The 19,466-nt window shown below is 49.5% G+C and overlaps 1 long non-coding RNA gene across 1 annotated transcript in view; it reads right to left on the bottom strand.

The window, feature by feature from the left end:
* Positions 1 to 17,850, bottom strand: part of LOC138566001 (uncharacterized) — a 116,907-nt gene extending 99,057 nt beyond the window's left edge. Inside the window, exon 1 of the long non-coding RNA XR_011301772.1 lies at positions 17,498 to 17,850. This is a non-coding gene — a long non-coding RNA (uncharacterized lncRNA). The remainder of the gene's footprint in view (positions 1 to 17,497) is intronic.
* Between the last annotated feature and the right edge of the window lie 1,616 nt (positions 17,851 to 19,466).

The following is a 19,466-nucleotide window of genomic DNA, read 5'->3' as shown; positions in this document are numbered from 1 at the left end:
TTGGGGGCTTAATCAACATCTGCTGTTTTAGATATGCATTTTCATGCTTCAAGGCTTGTACTTCATGGGACAATCCTTGCACTGCTGTCATTAATTGCTGCACCTGATCTAACGCTGCTTGCATCGTTGTCATATTGAAATATACGTATGGGTGTCACTTGCTGTAATAAGTTCAAGACTAACCTGTTTTGTGCAGCAATCAACGAGGCACTTGGGGTGTCCCCTGAGGACTTTGACACCTCCCCTCCCCTTAAAAAGGAAAGAAGGGGTGGTGCGAGGGATCCCAGGGAAACCCTCCTGGGGAATAGAACCCTGCAGGAACGGATGTGTAGCAGGATGGATCAACTCTTCCCTTGTATGCCATTCGTCAATACGGGAAGGAACTCCCAGGTTCTAGTCGCGGGATCCCGAAAATGTCTGGACTCTAAATAAACAAACAGGATATGAGCCAAGGGACAGACAAGTAGGTAGATCTGAAGAAAACAAGAGGTGGAGAAGTACCCTGTGAGTCGGAAGGAAAAGCCTAACAAAGGTTCTTGGAGAGTCTTGGATGACGGGCGTAAATGGCAGGATAAAGGCACAAGGCTGAGGGAAGGAATAGAAGGAAATCGTTAATAGAAGCAAGGATGTAGGTAACATGCACCCTAGCTGCGAACTCACGTAGCGTCTGGGGAGAGAAGCAACGCGCTGAGCTTTGGATCCACTGGGCCATATCCGGAATCCCCGGAACAACGTGATGACGTCAGAGGACGTCTGACTTCCAAACGCGGAAACGCTGCACTGCTACCCCGAGTAAGAGGAGCCATGTTGGAAAAAGGAAAAATAGATAATGCTCGCAACCTCCAGCGTTGCCACAGAGAGCGGCGGCACCAACGAGCCATGACAGAATATGGTTGCCATATCACTATAATGTGATGTACATTTCATACAAGAATGGATCGCCATATGTATCGTTAGAATCAGTGTGTATAGACCCATATTACCAAATTACTGTGAATGCAAGCAGACGTCCATGGCCAAATGATTACGCTTAATCGCTTTATATAGAAAAAGTATGCACCCAATATCACCCAACCTGTGTTGGTACTCTTTAATCGACGTCAAAGGATGAAAGGCTGAGTTGAGGTGTTTAAGAACAGACTAAATCAGTGACTCACCCCCTGAAGTGTGCCTGAAATAAACCTTTAATGAGTCCAGCAATTATTGTATAGAATTCCAGAAAGACACATTATTTGGTATCCCTATTCTTTCTTATTTAGGGTCAGTGCTGAAAGTGTTAGACTTGTGGCACCCCTGTTCTTTTTTTTTAACTTTTTTTAAAGAGGCCTGAACAAGACGCCAGCCACTCCAGAAGTAAAGAGCTACATGGTGCTGGCCAGAGCCCAGGAGCTTGCATTACAAAAAATGTTCTTTTTATTTTTTTATGGGTAGCAAGGGAGACCACAGGGGTAGCAAGGGAGACCTCAGAGGTCGCAGTTGTGCCCTCTAGCAACCCCTAAGTGACGTCCCTGGGGGAGAGTAAGCGTTAGCACTCTTCCAGAGTTTTTGACGATTCCTATTAGAGGTGGGCCCTGGTCAACTACTCCCTTGTGCAAGTTCATAGTATAGTGATGGCTTCTTTATTTGGGAGATATTTGTGAATGCTGTGTTTAAAATAATATTTTGTTTCCCTGCTGCTTGGTACATTGATCTGTTAATTTAAATTTGCATTGCTGTACGTTTCTAGCCCCGAAATATCTCAAGGTTTGTTTGTTGGCAGCAGAATTTAACCAAGGCACTGCACACAGTCTTTGACAGAAAACAAGCTCTTGACAGCATGCACCATCCGCTTTAGGGGGTTAGTGTCTTCAATCACTACCAGGCTGTCTCGAGTACACGCCTCAGGGTCTTTGTGTGGCACTGCTCCATCTTTTACCCATGTTTTATTCGAGCATTGGCAGGAAACACTTTGCCAGTGCAGGGGTGGGTTCCCTTGTGCCAGGCTCAGCATAGGCACACTTTGCTGGGTCGCCTTATCTGAAGTGTCCGTGCGTTTTACTGATTTCAATCAGGGGTGGACTGGGAACCAAAAGAGGCCCTGGAAATAATTTTCTAAGCTCCCCCATATTACACATTTTTAGCAAGCCCCACACTTTTCCTTTGTAAAAATGTGGGAATACCCCCACAAAAGAGGCCCAGGGTGCAGAGGCATACAGGGAAATCTCCAGAGTTCCCTATAGGCCCGCCCAGCCCTGCACAGGGTGCAGAGGCCTACAGGGAAATCTCCAGAGTTCCCTATAGGCCAGCCCAGCCCTGCACAGGGTGCAGAGGCCTTCAGGGAAATCTCCAGAGTTCCCTACAGGCCCGCCCAGCCCTGCACAGGGTGCAGAGGCCTACAGGGAAATCTCCAGAGTTCCCTACAGGAAATCTCCAGAGTTCCCTACAGGCCCGCCCAGCCCTGCACAGGGTGCAGAGGCCTATAGGCCCGCCCAGCCCTGATTTCAGATATAGACATTGTAGGCGAGTGGTTGAGTGCGAGTGGCCACTGCGGTTGGTTGTCTTCCGCTTTCTCCACGTCGTCCTTTGGGGTGCACATGCTCTTCCTCTACCGCACTCTACAGCCCACATCGGATTGAACTCAATAAACAGCCTGTAAGAAGGAAAAGGGCCCCACCCTACCTAAAAATAAGAGGGTGGGTAGGGCCGCGGCGTTTCTCGCAGAAGGAGACTTTGGTTAAGCTGCCTGGGCAGCCAGTTAGTTCTCTCGGCTCGGTTCTCCCGCCGCTTTTTAGTCTCACAGGAGTGCTTTTATGGAATGTGTGCTTGATTAGTGCTGGCAAGAAAAATCATTCCCCAGTGGGCACTGTCTGAAGGGATGCGTCACTTGTCACCTTTCAGTTTGGTAAGAAGTACCTGCTCTCAATGCAAGACTTGCTGCTCTTTGACATATCTCACTTGACCAAGCCCTGACTTAGTGCACTTTGCTGTGCTTCTCTGAAGCGTGTCTTTTATTAGACTACATGACCCTCCTCTGTTGAGCGTTTTTATATGGACGCTTCATCCTTCAAGTAGTTGAAAGCAGACGCTGGTGCAACAATGTCGCTGCACCCCCCATGGAGTTGCAGCTGGGCATGTGGCATGTCTTGGAATTGCATGATCCAAGGGGGGTGGGGCTTGTTCCACGCTGTTGCAGAGTGGTGGCCGACAATGCCACAGGGATACCAGCATCTGCCCCTGATGGATGCTGAAGTGTTTGTACTGTGCCAGGTACCTCCCGAGATATGCCATCACTACGGAGCCACTGCAGAGACTCCTGCGGAAGGAGGAGCCGTTTTACTGGTCACAGGCATACCAAGAATCATTTAACACCATGAAGAGGGAGCTGGCAAGTGCAACCCATCTGGCTTACTTCAACCCTGGCACACAGAGATTGTGGTCAATGCCAGCCCCATAGGGTTGGGGCCATTCTTGCCCAGCGTGTTCAGCCCGAGGCACCAGCAAGCTTTGTGGTGGCCTATGCGTTCCAGACAGAGATTGCATACTCACAGGTGGACAAAGAAAGCTTGGAATAGTCTGGGAATGTGAGTACTTTCACCACTTCGTGATAGGGAAGAGTTTCACACATGTAACCGACCACCAAGCCCTACTGTCACTGTTTGGGAACCTGAGGACGAAGATGCGGCCCAGGATAGAGAGGTGGGGCATCCGCCTCCAAGAATACGATTTTCATATCATCCACCAACCAGGGGCGATGATAACCCAGCTGACAACATCTTGCGGCACCTGAGTTTGAAGCAACAACCACCAAGAGAAGGAGATGCAGAGTATCTCTACTACGTCACTGAACAAGCCATGCCGCTGGCATTAATGATGGAAGAACTGGTACAGGCATCACAGGAAGACCTGTCCATTATGATGGCCCAAGAACTGACAAGCACCAACAAGTGGAAGGACTATATAAAAGCAGCAGTTATCACAGCATAGGGACGCCAACAAGCAGGAGATGGAACGAATGTCAAAGGTGTGCACGGAGCTGGCCACATCTGAACAGGGGATACTACTGCGAGGATGTCTTCTCGTCATACATCTTCCATTTGAAGGGGCCTGGTGTTGCTGGCGCATGAAGGACACCGGGGGTTAGAGGCGACCAAGAAGATGCTCAGGCAGACGTTAGGGTTCCTATTCATGGACACCATGGTGGAAGAGGCAGTCCGGATGTTTTTTCTGTGCCAGTGCAGAGCCAGAAGTGATCTGCCACTCCCGCTACAAGAGACGGAGATTCCTGAAAGGGGGTCGTACAAAGTCACAATGGACTTTTACAGATAGTTAGAGACAGGAGACTACCTGCTAGTGATTATGGATGAGTTCTCTACATTTCTATTTGTAAAGAAGGTCCTTTCCACGGCATTCACCCAGGTGGTTGGCGTAATCGATGGGGTCTTCAGTGAATGGGGCATCCCCACACTGTGAAAACGGACAATGGGCCGCCGTTCAATGGCCACGAATTTCACAAGTTCGCGAAACACCTAGGCTTCATACACCAGAAGATACGCCTGTTGTGTCCGTAGGCCAATGGGATGGCAGAATGATTTATGTCATCCATAAAAGGGACAATACAGAAGACTACAATTGAGGGGATGCCCTGTCCTGAATGCTACGCCACTACAGAAACACTCCCCACACAGTGACAGGCGTGCCACCCGGTGACCTGATAAGAGCTTACACCGCAAAGACGAGACTACCCCAGTCTGAACAAAGTGAAAGAGATGAAGGAGAGATGGAAGTGATGGAAGCCAAGCTACGAGAGAGTTGCCAGGGAGAAGGAATTAGCAAAGGAGCAGACCGACTGGAAGATAACGGCGAAGATGAAGGTCTTTGGAGAAAGAGATGATGTCCTGGTGAAACAGAGGATACAAAGAAAGATGGATACCAGATATGAGAACACACCCTTGCGGGTGACAGAGGTGAAAGGGACAATGCTCACTTCCTCCAATGGGAAGAAGGAAGTGACCAGGAATGTGTCGTTCTTCAGGCACCTCATAGAAAAAGCATCAAACCAGGACTAGAAAAAGCATCAAACCAGGACCAGGCAGGGGTGCAAGACACCCAAGTGATGACTGGCGGCGAAGAAGGAGCTGCACAGCAGGAAGGGATAGGGCCCCCAGAGACCAAGGGCAAGTGGGAAGACTGTCCGAGACGGAGCAACAAGAGACCCAGCAAACATGTTGAAGAGATGTGAGATGGGTGTAAGGAGATATGTGTGGTGGGGGTGTTGTGAGTGAAACCCTGTTTTGTACGTGCCCTTTAAGGACACGTTTGTCATGGAGGAAGAGGAGGAGGCAAGGAGGAGTAAGTCAGTAAAATAAAGTAGTGCATAACGAAAGGCCTTCTGCAGAGGGTGGAGAGGAGAGGAGAGGTTTAGGACAATGTACCCCACTATAGTAAACGTCTCTGTGCCAAAAGGTGTGGGCCATGAATGCCAGTTCGGTAATGGGTTAACTGGGCGACCCAGAAACACTTTTATATCAGAGTGGTCTTCAGGGTGTAGGGCTCCCTGAGTGTACTGCCCCAGCAGCAGTTGGGCCCTGCCAGCAGCCTGCGGGTGCCCGTGGTGGCTTGCTGGCGAGTGCTGGGCCACTCTTAAGCTGCTTCTAAACTCCCCTGGAGGAGATTGCTTGTATAGACTACTCCTTTTCAACTTGCTGCCCTCCGACAACAGAGTGTTTCCCAAATTATAAGGGAATAGCTGGGTTTACTGGATGTCACTTTTCTAGGCCCATAAAATTCCTGAACTGCCAGGACAAGTACCCATTTCAGAAATGGAGAAACATGCACTCATGTTTGCGAGTGTCTTCCGGTGTGAGGGAGGGGGTGAGGGGGGGCGTGTTGTATATGGCACTGAATGACTGGGAAGTGACTGCACTGTAGAAAAGGAGTGCAATGGATGCCAGAAATGGGGGCGAAGCAGCCCAGCAATCAGGCGCGCGTGTGGGTCACCTTGCACCAATGCATGGAGCGTTGTCTCAAACACCTGAATGAAAGAAGTGTTTGGGGCGAATAATCGTTGCTGTTGGTGTGCAACCATGTGTGTTGTTTGTAATTTATCACACTGCAAACCACCACAGCCTTAGTACAAATGCAATGAAATCTATCCAATGGCTATATTTGTATGAAATGAGAATACAGGGCATTTTACTACTCGTGGAAATCTTGTATTGGTATTGCAAGATCAGTTATGTTACACTTCAAACCCTAATCAAACTCTGAGACCATCCTTATGGGAAAAGGGACGTCTTTAAGGGGATTTCCATCTCTGCAGCTGTGCCTCTACTGGGGGGCTTGGGGCGATCTGCAGCACCACCTGCAGAGCCAACATCTTTGGCATTGGAGTACAGCTAGAAGGGCACTAGGATGTGAGGAGGGGCATGCAGACTGGGGGTGTTGTGCAGCCTTTTACCCACCCATTCACTACACATGAACGTGCTAATCCCTATGCCCTTTCCCACCCATTTCGTCCCCCTCCCCTCGACCCCTTGCCCAAAACACACCCTCGTGGGATGTCTGTGTCACACTCTGGGCATTTCTGGGTCTGTTATTGTTATCTATAAGCAGTCTCCTGAAAGGCAATGGCCTAATTGCAGTTGGAAGTCAGCTCCTACAGTGATAGAAATGCCTCACCTAGGTGTGCCACGGTGTTAGGAAAGATGCTCCGTTTGCTGCTTCCCTCCCATAGACTTCTACGGCACCCTATCTCTTTGCTATTGGCTGCTTCAGGACCTGACATTTTGGAGGTAAGCTGAAGGCTTCACTCCTCTTGTGTTTTGCTCACTTTCATGGGGAAACCAATCCGTCCATTAGACTATCAGCACGAGGAGACCCCGCCTCTCTTAGTGGAATTCTTTTATTTTAAAGCGGCACGCATCACCTTACAGTGAAGTGAGCTTAGGATATTGTGTATCTTTATATCTGTTTCTTTTGTAACTTTGTGGTTACAATCACAATGGGCCCAGGTTGAACTGGTGGCAGCAGATATTTTTATTCTGCGTTTTTTGACATTTTACTCATGCAGTTTTGCATTTTACTGCATAATGCCATTTAGAGTATGATATACTCTAAAATGGGCGTGCAACAAGATTTGTGCCTGTCCTTTGGCCATTTTGTGCCGTGGCCTTCTTCCTGCCCTCTTAGGTCTGAAATTGCCATACATGGAAAGCCTGTTCCCTGGCAAAGTTCCAGCTTTCCCAGGCAAAGTGGTGGTCAGTGTTTGTGGCCGGATGTGGGAGCTAGGTCTGTCTGGACTAAGTTCACCTGTGAGCCAGAGTGTGTCTGTTGCTAGGCAGATGTGTTGGCCAGAGGCTGTCCGTGATTGGACAGCCCCTGCCAGTTTGAATGGTGCGGATCCTGCCCTTTAGTGCCCCCAGAGGCAATTCCAGTCCAAAATCCTTTAAGAGGAGAACTCCTGCAGCCAATAGAGAGATCATCATTGGGGCCAATACCCCAACAAAGAAGTGCAGCCCACTGAAGACCCTATGACGACCGTTGCATCAGACCAGCATTGCCTCCAGCCAAGTCCCAGTGAAGCCCTGCTCCTCTCTTCTGATCTCTAGAAGGCCCTCGTTGTTGCTTTGACCCTTGGATTGGTGGGAACAACCTGTCCCAATCTATGATAGAAGACCTATGTCTGCTGAGCCTTCAGAAGTGTATCTGCACCCTTCAGTGGCCTGACCTGCTCTCTCAGGGGATACGTTGCTGCAGCCATTGCTCTTCCGAGAGCATCCTTGGAACTTTGTGGATCTTCAACTTGTGCAACAAGACACCTGCTTCTGCAGTTTCAGGCTTCCTGACCATAGAGAAGCTGTGTAGGGTCTGCTCCATCGGTTGCACAATGAGAATCAGCTGTCGCCACCTGACCATGGTGACTTCACCTGCAAACCATCTGCATCATGTCCTGGAGGTATCCTGTGGTTGCCTGTTCAGTGGAGGTCTTTCTTCTGTTGTGTCAAAGGGGCCCATTTGCCCAGAACCGCAGGCTGGCCAGACCCAATCCCAAAGCTGAGAGTGACCTCTGCACCCACAGCTCCTGGACCTCCCTTGACTAGACACAACACAGAGGTAAAGTGGTCCCCGTGGATTCAGGAACCCCTAATGTGGTTGCTGAAGAAATCAGAGTAAGGTGGGTGAGTTTCTATAGCAATTTCTACCTCCCTTCCCGTCATAGGGTTTTGTGGCCAAACATTCCTAACGCTAACTCTTCCATGCCTGACCAAGATCGGCGGTGGTCTGGTCAAGCATCTTCCCCTGAGTTTTTATAAAGTGGTGGGATTTGGAGAGAAACTTGTAAAAACATTGCTAACCTTTTTACGCATCTTTTGGAACATTTACTCACAAACGTTGGCTTTGTCAACTCCTGTTTGCATAACACATAGGAAACCCTCTTGCAAAGTACATATTGTGAAACTTGTGATTTTGGAATCTAGACCCCAATTCTTAGCAGGATTGGGCGTATTAAGAACTGGGGACCTTTTCTTAGGTTTATCTGTGGGTGGTGTACCTAATTTACATACCTGTCTTTACTGTTCTAAGCTACTGTTTGCTCTATTTTCTTACTTTACCACACACCGTTCATTCAATTACTGTGCTGCTCTTCACTTGGCTCACTATTGCATAACCGTGTCTAACGGTGATGTGTTGATGTTCTGTTAGCCTAACCTCTTGTAGTGAACGCATATATGTATATGGTAGTAGTTGTGTGTTTATACTTAACTGAACAGTTATTTACTTTGTGTGTATTCTAAAGGCCTAAAAAACGATTGTATGTCTGTGTACATCTTCTGTCTATCTGGAATTATTGGAGTTCTGCGTGTGGGTGTGTTATTGTATCCTGATGCCACTCTGACACCCTCCTAAGTCCAAGCCTTACTGATCCGCTACTCTACCTTGACTGGGTTTGGCTAGACATCATTGTCTTTATTGATCCCCATAATAGGTCGTCCTCTCAGACTCCAACCCCGGGGCTGATGCTAAAAATCCATTTGAAAACTCGGCCACTTGATTTTTAAGCAATATGTGTGTTTAGCATCTATTTCTTGCATTGGCAAAGCCAAGGGCTTTGTTTCTTTCATAGATATCAAATAAACATTTGCCAGGTACTGCCATCAAGTGCTCAGGTACTCACACAACGTGCCAGCTGCTGCCTTCTCACTGCCAAGCAGTAGCATCATGGCAGCGCCTGGCAAACGCCTCTCCCGTCTACATAAAAGCCAAAACGGTGGGCTTTGTCAATATTTGTTTTTGTTTCTGGCCTCCAAATATCTCAGTGTTACATGGCCATTGAGGCCCTGCCCAACACACACTAAAACAATCAGAACCCTACACCTCAATATCTCGGCCACCAACTTGTGTAGCATAGTAACAGCCAGGCCGAGCATCAATTGAAACAAGCAGCCACAAAGTGGGAGTTTGGGGGGTTGATGGGGCTATCATTTCTTTGGTGTACAGTAGTGAATTTGCTTGGAGGTTATTGAAGTTCAACACGGGGCTCATGGTATGCAACCTCGATGATAAAACCAGGGAACTCGGCCATTGCAATTTGCATTAAGAAACCTCTACACTATAATGTATCCAGCTAATGACCAGGTGGCCTTCAAAAACCATTTTGAAATGGGCCGCACAAGCCCATACACGTCTGCAGTCGTAGCCCACCCACCCTCGCCCTAGGCCATACAGGCTGTCTTTTGGAGACCCTCAAAACGAATCCCCTAGAAACACACGTTCTGCAACCGTTCTGGCTCTGTAAATGCTGCTGCTAAGGTTTGTTGTTTGTAAAGCCCTCATAGGACAAAAAGGCTTAGTGTCACATTTGCAGTGATCTCTTGCCTCTTTTCTTGGTGTCTGGTGGGTGGTGAACTGAATGGAGGGTCTATGGCTCCCTCTGGCGGTGGCAGGAGTTCAACACCCAGCAGAGACCAGAGTGCTGTTGCAAGAAGGCCGCAGGGGTCCGGCCGTGGGCTATGGTGACTTCTATTTTTTTGTCCACACCAGGTTGTGGCAGCGAAGTGATCCCCTCAGAAGAGCATTGTGAGACGGCTTAAGCCGAGGGGGCACTTGGCAGCTGTTGCACTAATTAGGAAGGGAAGGCAACCTCGTCATGGTCAGCCACCCCCGTCCTCTTAGACTTACGCACACACACACACAATACAAAATGCACACTCAGAAAATGGACACAAGGAAATGTACTCCGAGGCAATAAAGACGCCACACTGTTGGGTTAAATAAGGCCGCAACCATATTTATTGGAAAGAGAGGGCCAACTGCGCAAAAGTCACTTTCATTGCTCACCTGTTTGCCCACATCACTAAAGTGGTGACCACTTTCAGGAACGGCCAGGAGGCTGCGTCCAGGGGGGTGGGAGCTGCCGCCCCACTTACGCCCTGGCTGACCCAGCCTTGAGCCCTCTCGGATGCCATCTGACAAGAGCTGCCTTACAAATGTGAGCTGACAAGAACTGTCTGTCAGCCCCCGTGCGATCAAAACATGTGCGTCAATGTCCTGCCTGACTCTTCCATGTGATGAGTAGAGTCCACACTGGGGCTGGACATGTATGTGTAACCAAGGGGCCCATCTGGTATTGCCACAGCAATGCCAAATACCCCGACGCACCTATACCAAGAGGAGTACCTTTGTACCCTATCCTACCACACAACACTTCAGCCCCTCCTAAACGGCTCTTCTAGGACGCATGGTTGTCAGCCTGGTGCCCTTGACTGCCTCTTAGAGGGTGGGAATGCTGATCATGCCCCTTTTTTTCACCCTTCTGCCACCGAAAATCCACCTGGGGAAAATTAGCTGGGGATTTGTGCTCTTTTTATGCCATGGCGGCCAAACATTCGTTCCTACCGGGCTCACGCTCCTAGCCTTGCCAGATGGGAATGCTCCCAACGCATGGCAAAAAGATCCTCCCCATAGTGAAGGGGTATGAGAACTTTGACCATCCACACAGTGGGGGTGTGCTCGCCTAAGCTTTTTTGAACTTTTAAATGAAATTGAATGATGGTAGATCAACTTCCGAAAAATGTGAGGGGCTACACTGCACACATTCTTCTATGCTCACTCCAAGCTATGCATAGACCCATGTACTCTGGGTGGACAGAGCCTACAGGCGCAGTCCCCCCTTTCATATTTCGTTGTGATATGAAAGCCGGGAATACACCATGTAATCACAGAAGGGGGAGGCCCAAACCTCCTCCCTGTCATAGCGAGCCTAATTAACTAACAAGGGATCCATGGACCTGCCCTGTCCTTTCTTGAGCCATGTAGCTGGTAGCAGCATTCACATTCTGATCATGGGGCCTGCATGCCGAGGCTACCAAAGGAGACAGGAAACCCCAAAACCCTTTCATATGCACTGTGTCAACTTGATACCAGCTCCCGCCCTCAGTATCAATTGACAGTGAAATGTTATGTCTGGGACTGCGTGTCTACAAAAGTCATCCCGCAGATAGACCCCTTTCAGAAGATACAAGTATGTGAATTGACAGAGTCAGAAAGTCTGGTCTTACCGCAGCTTCAAGGGAGACCTGCTGCTTTAATCAGGAGCCACAGAGAGCCCAATTAACCAGAAAGACCCTTTGATCTACAACAGACAGGACGATGGGTGGGACTTAGTAGACATGTTTTCACCCCTTTACCTTTTCTGTTGCAAAACAATCTGGTTATGACCGCACCCATACAGGAGATTGTTGGTGGGGACCCAGGATTGTTTCATTAAGGTAGGCCTAGTCTATACCAATCCATGTGGTCCATTTGGCTTTAAAAGAGGGCTGAGCCCCTCTTTTGGGCATATCTATAAGCAATCGAATAAAACGTGTTCAGTCTTCACGCATTTGGGGGTTTCGAATGAACCTCCAAAGGGCTAGCCCCTGAAATGATGCAGATCATGCCCCGATGGTGCCACTGCATGCCAGTGTGCCGCCTCCGGCCCATGGAATTGCGTGCCTTGCGTGCCTTGCGTGCTCGGTTCTTGTAATTGCAGAAGACAGACTGCGGGTCAAGCTGCTGTGTTCTCTGGGGACATGAAGCAATCGGCAGGAGCAGAAAACCCATCCATCTCGCCGCCGCGCGCTTATTTGCTCGCTTAAATGAGGTCTCACCTCCCGACAGGCGATAGAGACGGTCTGCCGGTGTCAGTGTTAGCGTGTGCCTGCGTGTGTGCACACGCACACGTTTATGAAGGCCACCTTCGTGTGTGCCAGTCCGTGCCATCGCGCGTTGTATCAGCAATCGCTGATTGATGAGTGTGATCTCAAAGAACCGTGCTGGTACTTTGTTACAGACCAGCTGTGTGAGCCGCCTCATTGTAAACGTTCATGAAACGTTGTGTACAGTTACGGCTACTTTTCAGAGAAGTACACGAGAGACCACCCTCCGGTCACCCTCGTGTTCGCCAGCCTGACACTCGGCACATTCGCACCAAGCATAAACCAACCTTCCCCCGAGCTGCCATTCACCCGCAGGCACAACAATCCCGCTGCATGCACGGGTGGCCAGCGGATAAGAAAGACATTCAAACAAGGCACTGCAGCAGCGTGCCTATAGGCCTGCGTGTCCAACTGATAGTCTGTGCCCTTGTGCCTGTTGCCGGTCTCGGCCCCATGTCGCTGTGCCAGTGTGCGTCCCGCTGTAGCGCCATGCTGCTGGCAGTGAAATGGGCTGCCCTCTGCGGCTGAGCTCTTTCCAGGGGGCGTAGATGGTCCTGTGCAGATTAAAGGCATGTATCGGCTTGCAGCAGGAAGCCGAGCGGCCGCTGCGGGCTGATAGATGGCGCCCCATGATGGCTTCATAGGAGAGAGGACCCTCGGGCAGGGGAAGTGTCTCAGACACGCACTGGGGCATCGCCCATGGAAGGACGGGGCCTCGGCTACGCTTCAGGCTGGGGTTAGGAGAGTCCCCGAGGGCAATAACAGACCTTCTCCGATGAGGGTGAGGCGTGTAAGACAGAAACGGGAAATGTGACGCAGAGGCTTTTAGAAGAGGGACATACGCTCTGAGGGGGCGACGTGATGTGTGTCTCTTTTGGAACATGGTTTCTGGCATCTGAGGCACAGCAGGACGCATATACCTGCACCAGACAAAGTGTCGCCGATTATCAGGGAATGGGTCTAGGAGCTTTGACTCTTTTCATGCAAGACAGGGTCTGTTACATGAGTCATGTATGATATGATATGGCATTTATAACGTGCCTATACACAAGTGTTTCAAGGCGCAACGAGGCAAGGGAGGGGGGACAGAGGGAGGACACACAACGATCCTACTAGGCCAGGTGACATTCAGATGGCGCAAGTGCATGGGAAGGGGAAGGGGAAAGTGTGAGGGGGAAGAGGAGGGGACAGTGCAGTACATGGGATCATAGAATAAATAAACAATAGTAATAGTAGGGCCAGCTGGTGGCAAGTGCAAGGGTAAGTGCAGACATCAGGTGTCAAGTGCTGGTAGTGGGGCTGTAGGGATACAGAAAACAGTCCCCAAGTGTGGGGGTTGCCAGGAAGGCAGTGCAGGTGTGCCACTGGAGGGGGAGGGGACCTGGGCCCGAGATCAGAGGGTGGCCAGGTAACCAGTGCAGTTTTAGTTTCAGCCAGGATGTCAGCAGGGGAGAGGAGGAGAAAAAGCAGAAACAAAGAGAAAGGTTTTGAGGTGCTTCCGGAACCAGAGATGATTCTCCTCAAGTTTCAGGGAGACAGGAAGGCTGTTCCAGAGGGAGGCCCCAGCCGAAGAAAGAGATCTACCACCAACTCGTTGCTTGGAGAAGCAACTGACCCTGAGGTAGTTGGAGGCAGAGGAGCGAAGAGCTCGAGAAGTAAGATATTTAGGACGAGAGAGTTAAAGGGCTTGTGAACAAGGCAGAGGGTTTTGAACTTAATCCTTGCAGCCACTGAGAGCCAGTGCGGAGATTTCAGTCCTGGAGAGATACGATCCCTGGGCTTGAGGCAAAGGACAAGTCTTGTAGTCCTGTTCTGGATGAGTTGCAGAAGCCGGAGAGTAGAAGCAGGCAGATTTAGAAAGAGGCTGTTGCAATACTCCACCCTAGCGCGAACCAGAGCACCGGAGACAGTGATCTTCTGGGGGAAGGAGAGGAAAGGAAGAATACCTCTGAGGAGGTGCAGCTGGTAGTGTGATTTCTTAGAGACTTCAGGAATGTGAGGAGAGAAGGAGAGTGTGGAGTCGAAGATGACCTCGAGGTTTTTAGCCTCACAGGTGGGAGCATGAAGAGAGCCAAGAGAAACCGGCCAGAGAGTGACAGGAAGGGAGGGAGCAGGTGTGCCGATGAGGAGAATCTCAGTGTTACTGGCATTAAGACAGAGATCATTGGCGGCACACCACTCCTGGATGGCGGACAGACAGTCAGAGATGAGAGAGGAAGAAGAGGTGGCTGAAGGAAACCTGAAAATGAGCTGATTGTCATCCGCATAGCACTGGAAGTTGGGGCAGAGCGCGGCAATGCGGTGGGCAAGAAGTGCCAGGTATTGGTTGACCAAGCAGGGAGAGAGGTTAGACCCCTGGGGGACACCACAGGTAGAGATAGAGATAGAGGAGAGGAAGGACCCAAGTTGAACCTGGGAGGGTCAATCAGAGAGGAAAGAGGTCAGCCACGCCAGGGCCTGACCGGTGATACACTGATACACAGGTTATCACGGAGACGGTTGAGCAGGATGGCATGGTTAACCGTGTCAAACCCAGAAGAGAGATCAAGTAAGGTGAGGACACAGGGGGTGTTGGAATCAAGGTTGGACAGCAGGTCTTCAAGGATGTTCAGGAGAGCAGTTTCCGTGCTTCTGGCAGCTCTGAAGCCGGACTGATGATCATGGACACAACCAACTGAATCTGTGTGAAGATTGGGCTGGGAGATGGCCAGCTTTTCCAGGAGTTTGTCCAGGAAAGGAGTGATGAAGATTGGGTGATAGTTAGCTGGGCAGGACGTGTCGGCAGAGGGTTTCTTAAGAAAAGAGTGCACAAGGGAGTGCTTCAGGGGGGACGGGAAGACTCCAGTGGTGATGGAGTGGTTGCAGAAGTCAGCCAGAGCAGGAGCCATGGAGTCAATGTGGTCCTTGATGGTTTTGGAGGAACAAGGATGAACCTGTTTTGACGAGACTTTCATAGATCGGACTAGTCTAGAAACTTTGTCTGGGGAGAGCAGGGGAAAGGCAGAGAAGGAGGGAGGAGCGGTGGCTGAAGAAGGGCCAGAGGAAGAGCAGGGAGGAGAGGGAGGAAGGGGAGAGTAGGAGAGAGAGGACACCGCCACTTGCCACATGTAGGTTTCTCAATGCCGTCATTGCACTCAATGAGGGTGTATTGCAATCGAGCTATATACATTCTCAGGTGTGTGTAAAAAAAAACGAGTTGCCGCTTCTGCTTTGTGTATAAAAATGCATGCTTAATACTGACTGATTTGGAAATGGCAGGCATGTGCCCACATGTATGTCTGTAGGGGAGATAAGTTAGAGTTGGGAGAGCCGGGAGGACTCAGGCTGGCTCGGGGCAACTGTCAGCTAGTCTTGTTATCACATGGTTAGGGGTTCTTTGAGTGTACGAGCATTGTTTGAACTTTCTGGAGACGTAGGCTTTGTAGTCATTCTCAAGCCGCGTGCTACAGAGTAATAGCGCAGAATGTACCTGAGCATTAGCGCTTGCTGAGACGGTAACCTAGATGAACAGGAGCTGACTTGATTCATCCAGTCTCCTAGAAATGGAATGAACTCTTGTAGATATTGTGTTGTTCACACCAAGTGCAACTGTTTTTCATGTTTAGTTTATGTCTATAAATGTAAGTGTGGATGGTTGACTGTTGGTTGGATGCTTAAAAACCCTCGCAAGACCATGTTTGTGACCCTGCAAGGAAACGGGGCCGAATAACTACCACCGGTGTAAGTAATTCACCAACTGCTTTAGCCCCTGTGTACGAATGTATGTAGGTGACTTTAATATAAGTAACTTTTTTGATTTCACATCACATTTATATATATGAAATAAATACACGCCTTATTGCTACACCACGTATTATATATGAACAACTGAAGATTAAAACAGGGGCTCCCTCCTCTTCACACCAGAAAATAATCAGCCCAAGTGGCAGCACCAAGGCCTTGCTCTTTGGTGCCCGCAATCCATCGCCATTAGATGCCCAGACCTGGCACAAGGATGCCGAGGATATGCCCAGCCCCGTGAGCAGGCACCACTACTAGAGCCTTGCACATCCTTCGGGGCGCATTTCTCTCTATGCAGCCGAACATTTAAATGGAAACTGTTCAGCTCCCAGCAGCAGACACACAGAGATGAGTGGGCAATGGATTATTCTACGTGACAACTCTATGGCCACATGTGTACCAGAAAGCCATTTAAGTAGCCAAGCTGCACCTTTTACCAAGGCAAACCCTCACAAAATAAACCCCCACCCTTTTCAAACTAGTGTTTTGCCATGCTTGACAGAGGTGCACTATGCAAGACCACTTGACATTACATTACATGTGTTAAAATGTTAGCTTGTTTATGAAACTTCCCTTTTTCTCCAAATCATGAATAATAGCAAGCTCCTTGTCTGTGTCAAACAATGATTACAGGCAGGTGGACTAGTCACACTTTTCTTTTGCAGTGTTGTGCACCTTTAAGTCTTATGAGTAAAGTAGCAAATCAGTACTAAAGAAAACCAGAGGATATTTTTTAGAATAACATTATTTGATATACGGTTCTGGTGCTCAGAGGCGTAGACAGGGTAGAGCCTGAGCGGACAATACCCAGCCAAAATCTGTAAATGCAGCGCTCTGTGGGCATTTACAGATGTTAACGTCACTGCCGTGGGCCCAACTACCTTAGCTTCAGGCACCCCCTGTTAGACAATCCTGGCTACCCCTCTGCTGGCACTTATGTTTTCGTTCAGGGTGAGGAAATCAGGGCTACTATCATAAAAACGTGATTTGTTTACGTTTCAGGTTATGTTTGTAAAACCGAGCACTATTTTAGCTCTTTGACCCAAACAGTAACACACATTTGCACCAACTACTGCTGAGAACGAAAATGGTTAATTGTATGAAGTGAGAAATACAATCCTGATTTCACCTCTTAAGTGTGATCCTGGGCAAACCATTTTAAATCACTGTGCAGTACCTGCCAACATTGGAATGGTAGGTGTGTGGTATGTGTTGTAAGGGTGGAGAGACATGACACCATGCATGGGTCTTTGCCAGTTTGGATCATACATGGTCGCTTGAAGCCAAACCAGACTCCCTGACTCGACTCCACAATTTTCTGTCTCCCCCAAATCTAAGCTGCATGTATTTTGTGTTGCTGGGCCTGCAGTTAGCCTGTATGATTCATTTAACTGGGACAAGTCCAAGGGGATCAATATTGGGGCGGATTTAGAGCCTCTTAGTGGAGGGTGTTAACGCGTGAGGGGACGGGGCTGAGAGGACGCGCCTGAGGTGCAAGGCACCCTTGAATTGTGGCTTGTGATGGGGGGACAGTTACGTACCTGGCATTCCCGGCTGCAGCGTCGGCGGGCGATTCTCGATTTGCTGTGCCAGGGAGCCGCATCTCTCACAGTGTTTGCGCATTTATCTCCATGTATTCCCGCTTTGTTCAGCCGGTGTCAGGCAGCTCTGTCAGAAAGAGAGGCGAGCCGGTGCCAAGTTGGGTTTAAAAGGAATTCATCTGTTCTGTGAAATAATGAGACATTTCCGTCGCCTGCGCGAATTTATTCCTTCATCACGGGGGTGAGGGATGGGATCCCACGGGACCACGCGGCTCCCCCTTTTGTGATGTCTCAGCAGTGATGAAAAGCCTAGAGTCGGGGTTTCTGAGGCCTGCCTGCAAATCAAACATCTGTCATACCGCAGAGCTGCGGAACGGAAAGCGTGAGCCAAGGGGGCAGGGGAAGGCAAGAAATGGCGGCACTGCCAAGTGCTGAGGGAGGACATTCTCGCTTCGCGCGACAGCGGAGGGCATTTCCGTGAACACATCCGATGCCCCGTTAAAAGGCAACCTTAGTGACACACGCAAGATCCATGACTACTGCACCTGACACACGTGCAGTCCTTTAGCGCTCCTAGAAACGAAAGCAGCGGGGGAGTGAAGGGGTTAGTCTCGCTAGTCTTCACACCTTTCAGAAACAAGCATTGGCAATGCCAACAGCATACATCGCGCCAACATTCCAAGGCACCTGGGAGGGAGATTTCTTCAGAGAAACCGGGAGAGAACAATTTCCCCATAGGATGCATTGGGAAAAGTACAATTTCAGGTGGGAGAACGTGCAAAATAGCAGTATTTTTCCCTGAAAAATCGGGAGTCTACCGCCTAAATCGGAAGGGTTGGCATGTATGCAACAGTTTGGGCTTTTGCGCAGGCATGGGAAAACCACGTGCGAGGCTTTGCCGTCATGGTTCTGGCCATTGATGGCAGTAGGTGCAAAATGGTGCGAGTCCCTGGGCATCTAATAGCAGTGTCTGGCATATGTGTAATACGTATACACATGCCAAACCTGTTGGCTTTGCCAATGCTTGCTTTAGTTTAGTTTAGTTTTGTTTTGTTTCTCATATAGCGCCACAGTCCTCAGGACACAAACAAAGACAGAAATAAACAGATACAGAGACACAAATACTAAACTGGCAAATCTAAAAAGGGAGCCTCATTAAAGAAAACCGTGTTAATGGCTTTTTTAAAGTAGTGGGGCAAGCAACATCCCGGAAGGTTGGTGGGAGATCGCTCCATGCACTTGGTGAGCAAAACATCAAAGCCGAGACCACCAAACTTCACCAGTTTGAAGCAAGGCTGAAAGGGCAGCTTGCCTTCATCTGATCCCAAGGTTCTATTGCATGGCCACCGGACAGAGCTTGCCGGGCCAGCGTGAGCACGTTATGTGAGATCCTGTGTTTTACTGGTAGCCAGTGTAAGGACCATCTGGCCACCGTCAGGCAAGACAACACACAGCCCCGACTGCCCCATTCTGAGCTATTTGTAATGTATTCAGATTGGATTTAGCAGAGCCGGCCAGTAGGCTATTACAATAACCTAGCCTAGAGTTAATAAGCACAGGGGCCAAATGTGCTTTATTATCCTTAGACAGGGATGGGCGAATTTGTCTCACTAGACAGGAGATATAGGCAGAAGACGAGCAGAGCTGATGGACATGTTTGTTAAATGATAGCTGTGTGTTGTAATGTTGTTCTGTAACTCTGGACGTAGTGTGGTGCTCTTTACTTGCGTCCGGAGTTCCAAGTTCTTTGTGTGGCAGTTGATAGTGGCCGGTGGAGCTGCCTGCTGGGTCCGGGGTTTCTGCTGTGAATAAACCTGTTCCAAACCCCAAGGAGCCTCCTTGCATTACTAGAGTGGCGATGAGGACTTCAAACAGCAGACCTTGCATGTACCCATGCGTGCGGGGCCGTGAGGACGGCGTTGAAAGGATCTAATTGACTCAGAAGGGCTACGGCGGTGGAGGTGTTGCA

Source organism: Ambystoma mexicanum, chromosome 2p, assembly GCF_040938575.1.
Source record: "Ambystoma mexicanum isolate Mex_15411 chromosome 2p, UKY_AmexF1_1, whole genome shotgun sequence".
Taxonomy (NCBI): Eukaryota; Metazoa; Chordata; class Amphibia; order Caudata; family Ambystomatidae; genus Ambystoma; species Ambystoma mexicanum.
Note: the sequence above shows the minus strand (reverse complement) of the source record. Positions and strands in the feature narration are given on the sequence as shown.